The sequence below is a fragment of the Gossypium hirsutum genome, chromosome D13 (genome assembly GCF_007990345.1).
Source record: "Gossypium hirsutum isolate 1008001.06 chromosome D13, Gossypium_hirsutum_v2.1, whole genome shotgun sequence".
In the NCBI taxonomy this organism is placed as follows: Eukaryota; Viridiplantae; Streptophyta; class Magnoliopsida; order Malvales; family Malvaceae; genus Gossypium; species Gossypium hirsutum.
In genome coordinates this window covers 33850567-33870060 of record NC_053449.1, presented here as the reverse complement: position 1 = coordinate 33870060, position 19494 = coordinate 33850567, and the positions used below count along the sequence as shown (strand labels likewise).

At 36.8% G+C, this 19494-nt stretch overlaps 1 pseudogene; it reads left to right on the top strand.

Annotated features, from left to right (window-relative positions):
- LOC121224955 (uncharacterized) overlaps positions 1-19494 on the top strand; it is an 81204-nt pseudogene that overhangs the window by 567 nt on the left and 61143 nt on the right.

Below are 19494 nucleotides of genomic sequence, written 5' to 3'. Positions count from 1 at the left end.
ACTTCATATGCATTTAAAAAACATTAAAAGATTCTAATTAATTTACATCATTCCTCAGTTAATCTGGAAACTAACCAACTTACCCAGCACCACTACGGTACTCAATCGAAAACTAGAGACATGGACCAAAGGCTAGAACAGTTCCAGAAGGAAATGCAAGAGCAAATGAATGAGCAACTTGAGAAGATTCAACAAAAGATAATGGATAAAATAATGGAATCTCAGGGGAGTATGATGGCTAAGTTGACTCAGTTACTGACTGGAGGAGTTGACAAAGGGAAGGGCTCGGTGCTCAACATTGAAGAATGAGACAACGAGGGACCTGTATATTCCTCAGGACTTACTTCTCAACAAGCGGGGATATATCTGCACAAATCCTCCGTCACTATCATGCCCCAAGACGGTACTGAAACACCAATAAACTTTCAAGCTAGATTAAGCTCCAATCTTAGAGACAATCTTGCTAATCCTGTTATCCCAGACTTCGACGAGACAATCGAGCAAATGAATGGTGAATTACTGAAACAACTCGAGGAAAAGTATAAATGGCTGGAGGAAAAACTTAGAGCGTTGGAAGGTACTGAGAGCTACTATGGAATTGATGCTAGAGAATTGAGTTTGGTTCCAGGGTTGGTACTTCCTCACAAGTTCAAAATGCCAGACTTCGAGAAGTACAACGGGACTAGTAGCCCCGAAGCACATATTACTATGTTCTGCAGGAGGATGACTAGTTATGTTAATAATGACCAATTGTTGATACATTGCTTCCAGGATAGCCTCACAGGGGTTGCATCCAAATGGTACAATCAACTGAGCCGTACCCAGATTAATTCATGGAGAAACCTAGCACAGGCATTCTTAAAACAGTAAAGCCATGTGACTGACATGGTACCTGATAGAATTACTCTGCAGAACATGGAGAAAAAGCCTGGTGAAAGTTTTAGGTAGTACGTACAGAGATGGAGGGAGGTTGCTGTCCAAGTTCAGCCATCTCTTCTAGAAAGAGAGATGACGATGTTTTTCGTCAACACATTGAAGGCACCATTTATTACACATATGTTAGGAAGCGCTACTAAAAGTTTTTCCGACATAGTTATGAATGGCGAGATAATAGAAAATGCTATCAGAAGTGGGAAAATAGATGCTGGAGAAAGTAGCAGAAGGGCGGCCTCGAAGAAGAAAGAGAACGAGGTCAACAACACAAGTTCATATTCGAAGACAATTACAGTGAATCAGCTGGGAAAAGTGGTTGTTAATCAGCAAGGATCATCAAAGCAGAGATCTGATACAAGACAAAATACAGAGACAATTCAATTTATGCCAATTCCAATGACGTATAGGGAGCTATATCAGAATCTATTCAATGCACACGTGGTTGCCCCTTTCCACTTGAAACCTCTGCAGCCTCCATACCCCAAGTGCTACGATGCAAATGCACGGTGCGACTATCACGCGGGAATTGAAGGGCATTTTATAGAACATTGTACGGCGTTCAAAAAGTTGGTGGAAAGACTTATAAGCTTGGGCGTGGTTAAATTGGATGATTCACCCAATACAGAAAATTCGTTACCTGATCATAATGGAGTGAACATGGTGGGTGGGAGCATGGGTAGAAAGATCAAGGAAAACATATCAGAGGTGAAAATTCCTTTGAGGTGGGTCTGGAAAAATATGGTAAGAAAGGGATTGATCGTCCCGAGTTCAGAGAGAAGCTTCGAAAGGGTGGAAAATTACTGTGAGCTCCATCACGAGGAGGGACATGAAATCCAGGAATGCGCAGATTTCAGAGCCTTGGTTCAAGACCTGATGGATAATAAGGAGATGGAATTTTATGAAGAAGTTAAGGTGGAGGGGAGCATTTGTACATCAGAGGCTTCGAAAGTTCCAAGAGTGGTGCAGCCTGTGGTCATTATTTCGCGACCCAAGAGGGATGAGGTAAGAACACCAGCAATGCCAAGGGTCATAATAAAGAAACTTGCAACCTTTCTTTACCAAGACAGCAAGAAGGTTCCATGGAGCTACGAGTGCAATACAACTGTCCCAGGAAAAGAGACTACAAAGAGCCAGTGTGTGAGGGCCAATCCAGAATTTATGAAAGAGGCCATAATAGGGGAGCAAAAAGGGAAAATAGCTGAGCCAGTGAAGGAGAAAGAAGCTGTGGAATTCCTCAAATTTTTAAAGCATAGTGAGTATAATGTCGTTGAGCAGTTGCATAAACAACTGGGTCGCATATCTGTACTGTCCTTACTCTTGAATTCAGAAGTACATCGAAATGCATTGATGAATATGCTAAATGAGACCTATGTGTCCAAAGATATTTCTGTCAGCAAGCTAGATTGGTTGGTCAATAATATTAGTGCTGATAATTTCATATTTTTCAATGATGATGAGATACCTCCTGGGGGCATGGGATCTACCAAAGCTTTGCATATTACTGCACGATGCAAGGGGCATATTTTGCCAGGAGTATTGATTGACAATGGATCATCTTTGAACGTACTGCCATTATTTACACTTAACAGGCTACCCATAGACAGTTCGCACATGAAAACGTGTCAAAATGTAGTTAGGGCGTTTGACGGTACAGAAAGGAAGGTTATGGGAAGAATTGAGATACCCCTACTGATTGGCCCAACCGTCTATGAGCTAGATTTTATTGTGATGGACATCAAACCTTCCTATAATTGTTTATTAGGAAGGCCATGGATACATTCGGCAGGGGCAGTACCGTCATCATTGCATCAGATGTTGAAGATGGTGTCAGATGGTCAGCTAGTGACAATAAAAGCCGAATAAGATATAATAGCAGCTGTATCCAATGAAACACCATACGTAGAAACCAATGACGAGTCAATAGAGTGCTCATTTTGATCTTTGGATTTTGTAAATGCGGCATTTGTTCCTGAAGGGAGCAAAATTTTGGTGCCAAAATTATCCAAAACTACAGAGATGGGTTTACAGTTGTTGGTGGGAAAGGAGCTTTACCCGGAAGAGGGCTAGGGAGATATCTTCAATGGAGAATTGAGGTTCCAATACTGAAAGAAAAGCAAGATAATTTTGGCTTAGGATACAAGCCAGATAGAGGACAGAGAAGGAAAGAGATAGAGAAAAGGCAGGAAAGAAGAAGGGCGCGTTTAAATGGGGAAGAAGCTAAGTGGGAGCCAATGATAATTCCCTACATATCCAAAACTTTCGTATCTGGAGGAATTATTTATCAGGAGAGAAAGAAGTCAATTGAGAAAAGCATCGAGAATACGTTGGGAAATATGCACATTAATGCCATTCATGAGCTTGGGAATGGAGAGAGAAGTTGGCTAGACATTCGTCCTTATGAGCTTGGGATTGTTCTAGACAATTGGACTGTAGAAGAAATACCTAAAGTCTTTAGAACTGTCTCAGAGTAATATTCAAAACAAACTTGTTGTTTTAGCCTAGAAGTAACAAGAATTCTTTTGTGAAATAGGCTTATGTTTAAAAATCATTATTTTAATAAAATACATCTTCGTAATTATTTCGAGTAAATATTCTTTCATACGTCTAAATATATTCTTTCCTTACATAAATAATTGTACATAAATTCATACATTCTTTTGTAACCATAATAGGTCTCTGTGTATCAATGACGTGAATGACACTGCTACGAGCTCAGGGTGCCCTTTTGAACGAAACGTGTGTTTAGAGGGATCGCGCGACTTTGAAGGTGATGAAGAGGGTAGTTTATCTTTGGACTTGTTGAGGATGGTGGAACAAGAGGAAAAGCAAATCCTACCTCACAAAGAGTCAGTAGAAGTGGTGAGCTTGGAAGAAGGGAAAGAGGTGAAAATTGGAACTGAAATTCTCGCAAAGATAAGATGAGACCTCATTGAATTACTCCAAGAATTCAAAGATGTCTTCGTATGGTCATACCAGGATATGCCTGGATTGAGTGCTGACATTGTAGTGGATCGCATACCCATAAAAGAGGATTGCAAACCAGTTCAACAGAAGCTTAGAAGAATGAGGCCTGATATTGTGCTCAAAATAAAAAAGGAAGTTAAGAAACAGTTTGATGCTAGTTTTTTACAGGAGGTCAAATATTCTGAGTGGGTAGCCAATATCGTCCCAGTCCCTAAAAAAGATGGAAAAGTACGAATATGCGTAGATTACAGGGATTTGAACAAAGCAAGCCCAAAGGACAACTTCCCATTGCCACATATTAATACTTTGGTGGATAATACGGTGGGATTTTCGCTGTTTTCTTTTATGGATGGGTTCTCAGGATATAACCAGATAAAGATGCATCCAGAAGATATGGGAAAGACTACATTCATTACTTTATGGGGAATATTTTGCTATAAGGTGATGCCATTCGGATTGAAGAACGCGGGAGCAACATATCAGAGAGCCATGGTAGCCTTGTTCCATGACATGATGCACAAAGAAATCGAGGTGTATGTTGATGATATGATTGCCTAATCCAGAACAGAGGAGGAACATGTGCAGGTCCTAAGAAGATTGTTCTTAAGATTAAGGAAGTTTCAGCTCAAGCTTAATCCGACAAAGTGCACTTTCGGAGCCAGGTCAGGAAGATTGTTAGGTTTTATAGTTAGTGAAAAAGGAATCGAGATTGATCCAGACAAAGTCAAGGAAATATGAGATCTATCACCACCACGTACCCAGAAAGAAGTTCGAGGTTTCTTAGGAAGACTGAATTACATTGCTCGGTTCATTCCACAGTTGACCGAGAAATGTGATCCCATATTTCGCCGTTTGAAAAAACATAATCCTGACGTTTGGAATGAAGAATGTCAAAAAGCCTTTGAAAAGATAAAGCAATACTTATCCAATACCCCAGTTCTGTCACCACCCAGCCCAGATAGACCCTTGATTTTGTATTTAACAGTGTTCAACAACTCTATGGGATGCGTGTTGGGTCAACATGATGCAGCTGGAAAGAAGGAAAAGGCGATTTACTATCTCAGCAAGAAATTCACTGATTGTGAGATGAGATATTTGCCTATCGAAAAATTGTGTTGTGCCTTGATTTGGACGACCAAGAAGTTGAGGCAATACTTACTCTATCATACGACTTGGCTAATTTCAAAATTAGATCCTTTAAAGTATATGATGGAGTCAACAGCATTGAATGGAAGAATGGCTAGATGGCAAATCTTGCTCTCTGAGTTTGATATCGTATATGTAAGTCAGAAGGCCATCAAGGGAAGTGCGATAGCAGATTTCTTGGCTAGCAGGGCTCTGGAAGATTATGAGCCTCTAGACTTTGATTTCCCGAATGAAGATTTGATGTATGTGGCAAATGCTGAAGAGGATCCCCAAGAAAATCATTCTTGGAGATTAAACTTTGACGAAGCATCGAATGCATTAGCCAATGGGATTGAAGCAATCCTGGTGTCTCCAAATGGAGATTATCATCCTTTCACCAGTAAATTAGACTTTGATTGAACTAATAACATGGCTGAGTATGAAGCTTGCATTATGGGTATACGGGCAGCCATAGAGCAGAAAATCAAGACATTAGAGGTGTACGGAGACTCAGCATTGGTAATATACCAACTAAAAGGGGAATGGGAGACAAGGGACCCTAAATTGATCCGTTATCGGAGATTGGTCTTAGAATTGATCGAAGAGTTTGACAACATTACCTTTTGTTATCTCCTACGGGAAGAAAATTAGATGGCTGATGCTCTTGCTACTTTAGCTTCCATGATTAAAGTGAATCAGTTAGAGGACATGAAGCCTATTCAAATTAGTATTTATGAGATCCCAGCCCACTGTTATAGCATTGAGGAGGTGGAGAACGATAATCCTCTCTGTACTAAGATATATTGCAATATGTGAAGAATCACGAATATCCTGATCAGGCAACGGAGAATGATAAGAGGACATTGAGGAGGCTAGCTATTGACTATGTCTTAGATGGGGAGATCCTATACAAAAGGGGAAAGGATCGAGTACTGTTGAGATGTGTGGACACTGTAAAGGCTAAGGAAATTTTAGAAGAAGTCCATGAGGGTGTTTGTGGAACGCATGCTAATGGATTCACCATGGCTAGACAGATTATGAGATTCGGGTATTACTGGTCTACTATGGAAGGAGATTGCATCAATCATGCCAAGAAATGCCATAAATGCCAAATTTATGGGGATAAAATGCACGCGCCTCCTTCTCCTCTTCATGTTATGACTTCTCCATGGCATTTCTCCATGTGGGGTATGGACGTCATTGGACCAATATCACCGAAGGCTTCTAATGGACATCATTTCTTTTTTGTGGTTATTGACTACTTCACTAAGTGGGTAGAGGCAGCCTCATATGCTAATGTCACGAAGTCGGCAATCAGTAAGTTTTTGAAGAAGGAGATCATATGTCGATATGGAATGCCTGAAAGGATCATATCTGACAATGCGTTGAATCTGAATAACAGCACAATAGCGGAAGTCTACGATCAGTTTAACATTAGACACCATAATTCATCACCGTATCGCCCAAAAATGAATGGTGCAGTGGAAGTGGCGAATAAAAATATCAAGAAAATCGTGGCGAAAATGGCTGAAACTTACAAAGATTGGCATGAGAAGTTACCTTTCACTCTTCTTGCTTACCGAACATGTATCAGGACTTCTACTAGGGCAACACATTTTTCGTTGGTTTATGGAATGGAGGCAGTTTTACCCATTGAGGTTGAAATTCCTTCTCTCTGAGTTTTGGTCGAGTTAAAATTGGATGAGGCCGAATGGATCCAATCTCGGTATGATCAACTGAACCTGATTGAAGAGAAAAGATTAAAAGCCATTCATCATGGCCAAATGTATCGGAAGCGAATGATGTGAGCTTACAATGAGAAGGTTCGTCCCAGAGAATTTCATGAAGGGGATTTGGTTCTGAAAAAGATCCTCCCTTTACAAAAGAATTTTAGAGGGAAATGGATACCAAACTGGGAAGGACCTTATGTTGTGAAAATGGCTTTTTCCGGAGGCGCTTTGATTTTGAGTGAAATGGATGGCAAAAATCTTCCGAATCCTGTAAATTCAGACTCAGTTAAGAAATATTTCACTTGAAGAAAGGTAGGAATCAAAGTGAAAACCCGCAAAAGGTGCTCTGATTTCCAAAAAAAAAAGGGGAGAGGCCAAGGTGAAAACCCAAAAAGGGCACCTTGAGACCAAAGGGGGTTTGAGTTGAAAACCTGCAAAGGGTGGCTCAAACATTGTCAGATTAGGGCATATGATGATCTTGCTTCGCTAAAGTCAACAATAAAAAGGATGTACGACATCTTGGGGGCATTGACAAAGTACTGTAGCTCCCCTAAACACATGTTAAATTCAGAATGGTTCTTGGCTTGCACGGAGAAGTTCAAGCGGTGATATCCAAAGCACCTAGCCTTCATAATATTTGTACCAAGTTTGTTGGTTCTTGTAAAAACTTCATTCTTTGCCGTTCTTGAATACTTTTTTTTCTTTTCAAGACACTTACTATCAATAAATCCTTGAATTAATTCATCTCTTACTCAGTATTTTTTATTTTTGTGCAAGCATGTCGCATTAGAATAATGATTGATGGACTAATAAACTTTCACAAAAGAAATTTTGTATATTACTTTGGGAATTTCTAAATAAATTAGTAACCTGAAACAGAGCTATTGTTTAGAACACCCAAGTTCAAAGAGCCTAAGAAGGAAAAGTCCAAATTAAGACTGTTTTTTTCTGATTTGGTTGTCTAAATAGCGAATGAGACAGCAAGAAGTCCTAATGGGGTCCTCTATAGAAAGGAAGCTCCTTATTTGGGCATGAATATTTGGTAGGACACCCTGAGAGTGGTGTGAACAAATTTCATAATCCGTATCCTTGAATTACGATAGGAGAGGATTGAGAATAATTAAAATTTTCCTACTCTTAAGTCGCGGTGGAAGGAATATGGTACAAATTCTGCGTCTTACAGGGGTGAGCTTTGAAGTACACAATGGGGGCAATTTGATTAAGTATTTCTTTGGAGATATCAGCCAAGCAAAAAGCGTCCACGGCAAAACCTTAATAAACTTTGAAAGATGATAATTCGTGAAAATGACATTCTGCATTAATTCATGCAGGTCTAGTTAGGAGCATTTGATGCATTTCGATTATGACATCCTAGTCTTAGGCATATCCAGGTTCATAAAATGAATTATACAGGTCATGTTCCCCAGAGAACAAACAGAAGAAAGCCAATAATCCTATCTCCCTAAAGTTGCAATGGAGCGGATTAAAACCTTGGATCTTATCTCTCTGAAGTTGCAGAGAGCAGATCGCATCTAGTCTTATCTCCCTGAAGTTGCAGTGGAGCAGACTAAGTAAGCAGGTTTTATCCTCCTGAAGTTGCAGTGGGGGCAGACTGAAGATGGCCAGTCTTATCTCCCTGAAGTTGTGGTGGAGCAGATTAAAGCCGATAATCCTATCTCCCTGAAGTTGCAGTGGAGCGGATTTAAACCATAGATCTTATCTCTCTGAAGTTGCAAAGAGCAGATCGCATCTAGTCTTATCTCCCTGAAGTTGCAGTGTAACAGACTAAGCAAGCAGGTCTTATCCTCCTGAAGTTGCAGTGAGGCAGACTAAAGATGGAAAATCTTATCTCCCTGAAGTTACAGTGGAGCAAATTAAAGCCGACAATCCTATCTCCCTAAAGTTGCAATGGAGTGGATTAAAACCTAAGATCTTATCTCTCTGAAGTTGCAGAGGGCAGATCGCATCTAGTCTTATCTCCCTGAAGTTGCAGTGGAGCAGACTGAAGAACGCAAGTCTTATCCCCTTGAAATTGCAGTGGGGGCAGACTAAACATACCAATCTTCTCTCCCCAACGTCGCGGTGGAGTGGGTCGAGACACCAATTCCTATACCCCTGAAGATGCTGTAGGATGGAATGTGGTTTCTTGAAGAAGAACACCAATATCCAGCGTGCCCGGGTAAAAATTGGCCATTTTTAAAGTCTTTGCTCCGTTCCTGTTACACGACAACGAGCAAAGAGGGGCAGCTATAATACCCAAATTTTTACCCGGCCCACAATAAACAAGCAGTCCATTTTTTACAAACAGGCCTATAGAGCCCAAAACCCGAAATACAACAGGGGCCCAAAGCTCAGTGGCCCAAATCATTTGCAGAAACCCTAGGGTTTCTGAAGAAGACCTTTGCGCCACAGTCGCAGCCATCACCAAGCCGAATCTTCACGATCTTCACCTGCAAACACAAGAAAGGAAAGAAAACCAAATCAAACCAAATCAAATCAAGAAGATTTCTTGTTTCTATTTGTTGTATTTTCATTCAGCTATATAAAGCCATAGACAATACTGTAAATAGACCCCCGATTTGGAAATCGAAAACACAAACTACGACTTTCGCAATATCAAAAGCAAAAAAATTAAAGCAAAGGTTGATATTTGCAATTTTATTGTTACATATATTCTATTTACATACGAATAAAATAGAGAAGAGAATGAAAGAAACATCCTGCGTTTGGGAGCCTAAACCGCCGTGTGCCTCTGAGGTAGCCGTCTCCGAGGAAAGATGGTCGGAAACCGAAAGGTTTCTCGGGTTTTTGAGGCATCTCTGCTTTTATTTTGAAGGTTTTAAGTCCAGATTTGGGTAAAGGGGGTCGAGAAGACTAAAAGGGGGATTTTTTCCCTTTTTCGGCCACTGCAGACGGTGGTGCCGGCGCTGGAGATCGGCGGCCGGCGCGGTGGCCGACAAAGGGCCGATGACCGACCAACCGGAGGCCAGTGCCGGAGGTTGAGAGCTTTTTTGAAGGATTTTTTTTTGTTTTTTTTTTTGAGGGATTAGAGAAATGAAATTTTTCTTTAAAATTTTGGCTTAAATAGCCGATTGAGAACAATGTCGTATTGAGGTGAGGATCCGCGCGTCGACCCGACCAGGACCTAGGGATCCGCGTGTTTTTCATGCGGAGGGGCAAATTCATTTTTGCCCCATCCGCCTTTTAATGAATTTTCAATTAGGTTTCTTATGTTTTTAAATTTATTTTTCATTTCAATTTAATCCTACTGGAACGGCGCCGTTTTAGAGGAGAAGGGAAAATTTCCCTTCCAGCCCCTCTATGTAATTCGCGCATTCAATTTAGTCTTCCAGACTTTATTTATTTGCGAATTTACCCCATATTTTTTACTTGTAATCCAATATAGTCCTTTTTTTCATATTTTCTTCAAAAATTAATTTTTTTTGATAATGCAATTGTTTTTATCTTATCTTATAATTCTTATATGTAATTATTATTATGTTGTATATATGTTTTTAAAAAAAATTAGTATTTTTCGCGTACTTGTATTAGATATATACTTGTTTTATTTATTTAATTATCTTTGATATTATTTATTTCAAACCTATGTATTTTTATGTGTACTTGTATGTATTTTTTGTTATTTATCTTACTTATTCGCTTATTAATTTATGTTTGCATATTTTTGCTCATTTATTTAATATCTTTTGCATGTCATTAATTATATTCATTTGCTTGTATTATTTCTATGCTATTATTGTATTTGTTATCATTTTTATTATGACATTTGTGCACATAAAATAATGTTACATCATTTTATTTTAAAAAAATTTTAAAAATATAATTTTTTTAAAATTGAGATAATACTCTTATTTAGGATTGCTCAAGGAAATTGAGCCCTAACGTATTGGGTTCCGATTGTTTTGAAAATCTAACAATCGATGATTGCTCTTTAAACCAACTAAAAACTCATTATTGGGAATTCAACACGTTGTGTCCTAACATATTGGATGTGACGCATTGATTTATCGAAATGAAGATTTTTTAAAAAAAATAATAAAGGAAATATTCCGAGTTTGGGGTTTTGAAGGAATTATGCCCTGACGTATTGGGTGTGATTTCTTAAATCTTGGATAAGTGGATGTTCTTTTAAAGTAAAGGAAATATTCCGAGTTTGGGATTTTAGAGGAATCGTGCCCTAACGTATTGGGTGTGATTTCTTAAATCTTGGGTAAGTGGATGTTCTTTTAAAGTTTTATTACACTAGTATTTTGGGGGAAAATTAGAATGTTGTGCCCTAACGCATTGGGTGTGGTATCTTCTTTCTCTGAAATAATAAGGGTCTTAATACGTAGCCTTGTAAGTTTTGCTAAAGATAACGTTTTTCCAAATTCTCGACCTTAAGACACTAATCAATTAACTAGGTACCAATTTTTTGGGCGTAATGATGGTGCTAATCCTTCCTCATACGTAACCGACTCCCGGACCCATTTTTCTAAAATCTGTAGACCAAAGTCATTTTTTTAGGTGATCCAAGCACACCTTAATAAAAGATTGGTGGCGACTCCCAATTTTAATTTTTTTAAAAAGTCGACAACCTAAAATTTTTGTTTTTTTCAAAAAAAAAGTTTCGACATGTAGCTTGTATGAGCTTACCGATATTCAGCTCGGATGAGCTTATCGTTTATCGCTCGTATGAGCCTACATGTACAAGAATCAACCGATTATACTTCAGTACACCTCGTGTGTACTACCCGCATATCTAACGAGATTCTAAGTGGTTCAACGGGCATAGTATTATTACGAGATTAGATAAGTTTGAAATGAACTATTACAGGACATGGAGATGGTATATAAATATGATACATGGATATAAGGTATAAATGTTACATGCACATGGAATTTTAATAATTTTTGAATTCATACATGATTCTCGATTTTTATATGTATACATGGCTAACATGATGAATGGTTATGTGATAGACTTTGTCCAAATTGAATTGAGTTACTTATCTAAATATGTGGTTATGTGGTAAGTTTAATTTTATGTTTTATGAACTTACTAAGCTTAATTGCTTACTCCATTTATTTTTTCGTGTTTTATAGTGTCTCGGAAGCTCGTTTGGTTTGGAAGTCATCAAGGATCGCATCACACTATCAAACTCTTCTTTTGGTACTTTGGAATTTATATTTTGGGTTAAATGGCATGTATAGGTATTTTGCCTAATGTGACCTATATGTTTGTTTGTGTATTCAGCCAAGTGATTTGGCTTGAAAATAATATATGTTTTGGCATGTAAATAGGTGTAAATGGCCTTATGATATGTTGTGTATAATTATCATGTGAATGCTTCATTTTGTGATATGGTATTTAAGGTACCAAATGGTTGAAATTGAGAATGTGTATGCATGGTATGTTTAACACAATGTCTAATATATGAAATTGACCATTTAGGTTGATTTGGAAGTATATTTGATATGTTTTAAAGTGGTCAATTGATGTGTTTATAGATGTCATGTTGTATGTGAGGATAGTATATGTCATAAACTTGAAATTGGTTGGTTTTCAGTGCCCACTTATGCCATGGTTATATGCAATTTGATGTGTCTAGGTTGGTACCAAGATGGATGAGGAATAAGGCTTGGAAAATAGCTTATTTTTGCCACATGGGTAGAGACACGGGCGTATGTCTCAGCCATGTGTAACCCACGGCCAGGTGACACGGCCGTGTGTCCCCTGGTACTTTTATAAAACCAAGTCAGTAGCTTCACACGGGCATGTGAGGCCATTTCAAAGGCACACGGGCGTGTGGGTTGGTTGTGTGACCCAAGTCATGAGTTACAAGGGGTCAGACACAGGCTGAGACACAGTCGTGTGTCCCCATTTCGAATGCCCATACGGCCTAAGACACGGGCGTGTGTCTTGGCCATTGAGACACACGGCCTGGCCACAAGGGCGTGTGTCCCCTGCACATTGAAAATTTTCAAAGTTTTTCTAAAAATTCCTTGAATACTCGGTTTAGTCTTGAACCATTTTTAAGGTCTATTTTAGACCTCAAAGGCTCGTAATAGGGACTATATGAATGATTTTGAATGGGATTTGATTTGATTAATAATTGAATGTAAAAAGTTTAATTGTTTGAATTATAAGTTAGGTAATGCTCTGTGACCCTGTTCTGGCGTTCGATACGGGTTAGGGGTGTTACAATGTGTCGTTAGTTTGCAAGTTGAAAAAGGCTCTTTATAGTCTCAAGCAGGTTCTTAGGGATTGGTTTCATAAACTCAATGAGTATTTTCTCGCTGTAGGCTTCATTTTCTCAAAGTCTGATGCCTCTCTTTTCATCAAGTGGACAAGAGATATAGTCCTCTATGTTCTTACTTATGTAGATGACATAATTATCACTGGTAGCAGTTAGACTAGTATTGATGGGTTTGTTCAAAACTTGGACTCTACATTTTCTCTTAAAGATCTTGGAAAATTGAGTTACTTCTTAGGTATAGAGGTATCATATACTTCTATTGGTTTGTTTCTTTCTCAAAGGAAATCCATAGATAATTTGTTGAGGAAGAATCATATGCATCAGGCAAAAGGTAACCGCACCCCTATGGTCACGTCTTTCAGTCTATCTGCACATGTAGGCAGCCCCATAGACGATGAATGTACAGAAGTATCATGGGAGCTCTTCAATATATAGTTATCACAAGACCTGATATTGCTTTTGCTGTTAATAAGGTTTGTCAATTCATGCACAAACCCTTATATCAACATTTTAAGGCTGTAAAACGTATTCTATAGTATCTTCAAGCTATTTTAGATTGTGGAAACTCCTTCACCATTGGTTCTCAGTTGTCCCTCATTGGTTATTTTAATGTAAATTAGGGTATTGATCCAGATGATAGGAGGTCTACTACAGGGTTTTGTGTGTTTTTAATAGCCAATCCAGTCTCGTGGTCGTCAAGGAAGCAACAAGTTGTGTCACGATCCACAACTGAAGCTGAGTATAAAAGTCTTGCACATGTCGCTAATAAAGGAGCATGGTTGGGATCTTTATTGTCTGAGTTACAAGTTCCAATTACGGGAAAGGTAATTGTTTGGTGTGATAACTTAGGGGCAGTAGCTCTTGTCGCAATCCTGTTTTACACTCAAAGTTCAAACATGTGGAACTTGATTTGTTTTTTATTTGAGAAAAAGTTACTAATGGTGCTTTGGCATTTGGTCATGTGCCAGTACAAGATCAAGTTACAGATATACTCACAAAGCCTTTGCCTGTAGGTTTTTTTTACATGTTTCAAACTAGACTTATGGTAGTTTGCAAGAGTGACTAGCTGCTTGTTCACGAGCCAGGAGTTTGTAGTTTCAACCGTCAGAAGGTGTGGTGCATGTTAAGGAATGAGCTGCAGCAGTCAAGGTGTTGCTGTTGAGATGTTCACAAGTTTCAATAGTTGTAGTCAAGAGGTTTGGTGAATGTTAAGGAATGAACTGCAACAACAATTAGGTTGTTAGCAAGTTATTAAGTTAGTTGATTCAGGTTGTTACTCATCTTCTTTGTTAAAGCTTAGTATAAATACTATACTGGTAGGTTCCTTGTATTCATGTTGAACTAAGTGAAGAAATTATTCTTTCTTTCTTCTCTTTGATATTCTCTCTTCTTTGATTCTTTAAGGTTCATGTGTTCTTTCTCTATCCGTTAATATTTGAACAACATTAAACAATGGTTTTATATTAAATCTTTAAATTTAAAGGGAACTTGGGGGGAGAATAAGCAAAGATTTTGGTGATCATAGACAATGAAATTTGGTGTGATGCATGGCTATAAACTATAGCTCGTGAACCAAATTGTCTTATTCTTAAAAAAAAAATCTGGAGATGAAAACTTTATATGTGAGGTTGAAATGCATGTAGCAACTTTGAGGTTCCAATTTTTTGGTATAAAATGTTTGTTAAAATTCAAATTTCAGATATACCAAATACTAAAAAATAACTGAATTAAGTTTGAAAAATTATATATCAATGAGTTAAAACCTCCCGAATTTTATAAATAAAATTAATTTCATCATAATTTTCTCTCACACAAGCTATAGCCAAGAAGTTTTCTACCTCTAATTGTCGAGTTTTTAAAGTAAAATTAATTTACTATACATTTTTTTCTTACAAAAAGCCATAAAGAAAATATAATTATGAACAACTAATGTTGACATTTATAAGCAAAATTAGGTTATTGATATTAAACAATCACTAATGACTTAACTTCAAAACCCATTCGAAAACTTATAATTGATGTATGCTAATGAGTACTAAAGGGTCCCAACAGCTCACATTTCTTTTTAACATTTCAAAATTTTGAATTTCAATCATTAAACTTTTTAAATATTGAAAGCTGTTTTTATTTAAAAGTGGAGAAAGATTATAAATAATTTTAGATGTTATATAAAATATTTATTATTAAAAAAATAAATTATAAAATTATACATTAATTTTAATTAAATATGTAATATTATCGAAAAATTATATATAATGTGTTAATATGAATTTTCTAAATTTATATATATTTAAAAATAATATTTGCATTAAGATGCAAATAAAACTAATAAAAAAATGCGCTAAAAATATCAGCAATCAATTCCAAACCCAACCACCATAAGAGAATATTTCGTTATTAATTAGTCATATCAAATACCAAAATTACCATAAGAAATGTTGAACACAAACCACAAAACATCAATTCATATAAGGTTAAAATAGTCTTTAAATATTACTAAAAAATTTTGTAAAATAAAAGTTTCCATAAAAATTGAGCTGCCCGTCCACCCTGCCCAAAGAAGGATAGTTTAAGGCAGGGGACCCCTCCGTCAAACGAAAGGACACAAAGAAACCGTTGGCGACAGCTGTATGACACCTACAGGTTAAAGCCACCCATATTGTCTTAACAAACGGGCAGCCCAAAAGAAATTCATGTTATTTTAGCATATATTTTATATTATAAATACATTTAAAGTATTTTATTTTTCTATAATTCTTTATTATATAAAATTTAATATTTTGTACTTCAAAGTTTTAAAATAATTTTTTATGTCATATTCATATAAATCTGAATGAACCAACTGTCATCTGGGGCAGACTGCCCGTGACCCTCTAAAATTTATTATAAAATCTCATTTTATGCAGTCCCAACTTGCTTAGTCTGAATTTGTTGTCTCTAATTCTTTGTAGGAAAGCATCAAGAATGGAGGCATTGAGGATGGAAGTATTTTGGGTGATGTTGATTGTGTTGGTTGCCGTATTTAAGGTCCAAAATGTGGCGGCAGCTGAAGCTCCGGCCCCTAGTCCCACCTCCGATGCCACAATCTTCGTGCCGTCGGTGCTTGCTTCCCTTGTTGCTCTTGCATTTGAGCTTGTTTTTTAAAATGCTGGTGTTTTATGAGACCTATAATATTTTTTAAAATTCTTTTCTATTTTCTACTTATGACTACAGTTCAGTGTATTCATATTTTTGTTATTGTTGTAGTTTCAATATGTAATTGTTGTGATTTGTTTCCTAGTGACCTAATAAATTATTTGTTTTCTTTTTATATACAAGTATTGCATGAAAATATTTGTTGTATTTATTATCTAATTTTCATATGTCATATTTTTAAATCTAAATTTATCAAATTGTTGGTCACTTAATGAATTAATTGTTGACCATCGTTTCACAATTTACTTGAGCGAGAATGTATTAATCCTCAAAACCTACTCCTTAGTATTAACATATATAAAAAGATTGCTTTCAATAAAAATTACATAGCAACTAAGTTAAAAACTAGATATAATAAAAACATAGTTTTACTAATGTATTAAACTAAATAATTAACCATTAAAAAAACTCTATTATTTTTTAACTTAAAAAATAACTGAATACTAAAAATCAATTTTTATAATTTTTTTACCTTTTGCTCCGATCCTTAATTATGAGTGAATTTATGAAAAATGTCATTTTTAAATAATTATTAGATTAGGTCATTTTTTCGAAAAATTACGGGACTGAGCCGATTTTATGAAAATGTTTTTTAGAAAAACACTTCCAGCTGGAAACATTTTTAGCATATTTCCAAGAAAACTATTCTAACGGGAAGCTCTTTCTGCCCCTAATATTTTTAAAAAAAATTATTTTAGTGTCACCTCTTATCAATATAAAACTTACAAAATAGATATTTATATAGACCCCAAGTCTCATTTCCCTTATTTGTACATCATTAAGCAATCTCACATTGTCTAGTAACAAATTGCAAATGGATTATGAGTCTATATAGACCCATATCCCACATCGCTTAAGAAAATAAGGAAAATGAGACTTGGGGTCTATAGAAAGACCTGTTTTGTAAATTTTATTTTCATAAGAGGTGGCACCCAAAAAAAATAAAAGATATTGGGCGCAGAAAACACTTCCAGCTAAAAGCCTATTCCTACAAATATGCTAAAAACGCTTCTAGTTCGTAAAATCGGTCTAGTCCATAAATATTTTTCTCAATTTTGTCTATAAATCTTTTTCTCTCCATAACATCATCTTTTTCAGTCGTTTTGAAGAAGAAGGGGATGTAGTTGAAGAAAGCTTTGCATGTCATAGCAATCTTGTGGATTAAGGCATGAAAGTAGAGAAATTGGGCGAAATGGTAAGTTTCCTGTCTTTCGGTACTCGTGGACTAAAGGAAGAAGTAGAGTCAGGACTCTCACAGCTTTTGTAGAATTAAAGATTTTGGGTTTCTAAGGATTTACCACCATTTGATTAACTAGTAAATGATTGTCATGCTTAGCTGCCACGACGAAGAAGGCTCTGGCATTTGGACAAGCTAAACTAAGGAATCCAAGTGAGTCACTGTGCCTTGCACTCTGGTTGATAGATAATGCCTTGTGACTTCCATGAGCCACATTGTATAAGTACAAAGATTACCTAAGGTTGTGGTGTGTATGTGCTAGAAGAAAGAGTAGGTTGTGTATGTGTATGATACTATGTAAGCTTGAAAATTAATTGTTGATTGTTTAATAGTAGATAATTGATGATTCGATATTTGGCATGGTGTATGTATAACGATAATTTGTATAATATGTTTGAGTATTGTGTGCGTGGTTTAGAGGGAAATTGTTCCTAAATAGAGGAAGTTAGGTCTTGGGAATGAGAATTTTAGTTAAATATAGCCATATGGTGTTGCTGAGTGCAAATCATGATATGCGAAGCTCTAAGCCTTGCGGAGGGGACACTGCAGTGTTCGAGCATCAAGATTAGGAATGGCAAAATAGAGAAATGGGCAGATGGATAGGGAAAAATAGAATTCAATTAAGATACCGCCATACAGTGTTGTTGAGTGCATTGTAATATGTGAAGCTCCAGACCTTGTGGGGGACACATTGGTGCTCGAGCATCAAGGTGAAATGTGAAATAGGTCATTCGGGACAGCACTATAATAGTGGTCAGCAAGCTTTATGGGCGACACCACAACGGCGAAAAGGTCTTACGAGGCGACACCTCAAACATGAATATTCTCTCGAGATAGTAAACACGGGTAGTCCGCTAGGATAGTAAAACATGAGAAACAATGTGTAAAACCATGGCTTGGTCATGACAACATAGGTAGTTCGTCGGGATGCTAAACATGAGGCAGTCTGCGAAAACATAAAATAATAGTTAGAATGGAGAAGTCCTCAGATCAGTAGACCATGGGAGATGCCAAGGCATAAAGTAGGGTTCATGTTGTAATTGGTGTGATAAGCCACAAGAAAGAATGAGCTTGGTGTGGCTAGGGAAAATAGACCATCGAGATAATAAGAGAATTGGCCAAAGGCCGTGATAAATAGGGCCAAGGGGACGTCTCAACCCAGATAGGGTGAAAGAGGAAATGACTCCTTAGATAAGAAGGTATACATATTATGTGCTTTCCGAGTCATCCAAGGAATGTATGGATTCCACACTTTTAAGTAGACACAAAATTTGGCTAAAATAATACATGGACTTCAAAAGTAGGCCAACCAAGATTTAGCCGCAAGTTTAGGAAAACCTACTAAAGTCTTCTAAACTTAGACAATCAATGAGCTAACATTTGCTTGTCACAATTTCGCTATGTATGTAAAACATGAAAGACAGAAACACAAAAGATATAATAGTGAAATGTGAAATTAACTTTATTTATTCATCATTCAAATACATTGAAAATAGTTACATGTTTACTACAATATGGGCACATTTTCTAACAGGAGGGACATATTATTATATAATTATATGAATGATAGCCTACTGGAAAATGAAAATGGTAACGAAATGATATGAGCTTGCATTTCAATTGATTAAATGTTGATTTCATTATGTGAATGGCATTGAATTGAAATGTTAAATGTTGATTTGCTATATGATATGGTTATATGATAAACTCACTTTGTTAATATATGGTGTCATGTTTATTAGGCAAACTTGTCAAATTAAATATCTTGTTGTATAAAATTGTAAATGAGGTAAGTATTTGTTTAACTCCTATGAACTTGTTAAGCATTTAATATGCATATCCCATTTATTTTCCATTTCCTTTGTAGATCCTTTTGCGGAACGTATCAAGTCGGATCAACAATCAAAGCTCACACTATCTTTTACTAATTGGTAGATGTTTAATCATTTTGAACTCTAACTTATGCCATGTATAAATAGGTGTTTTTGATATGTATAAGATTTTGGCATGTACCTTAATGTTTGAAATGTTTGGTAGTTGGTTCAAATGG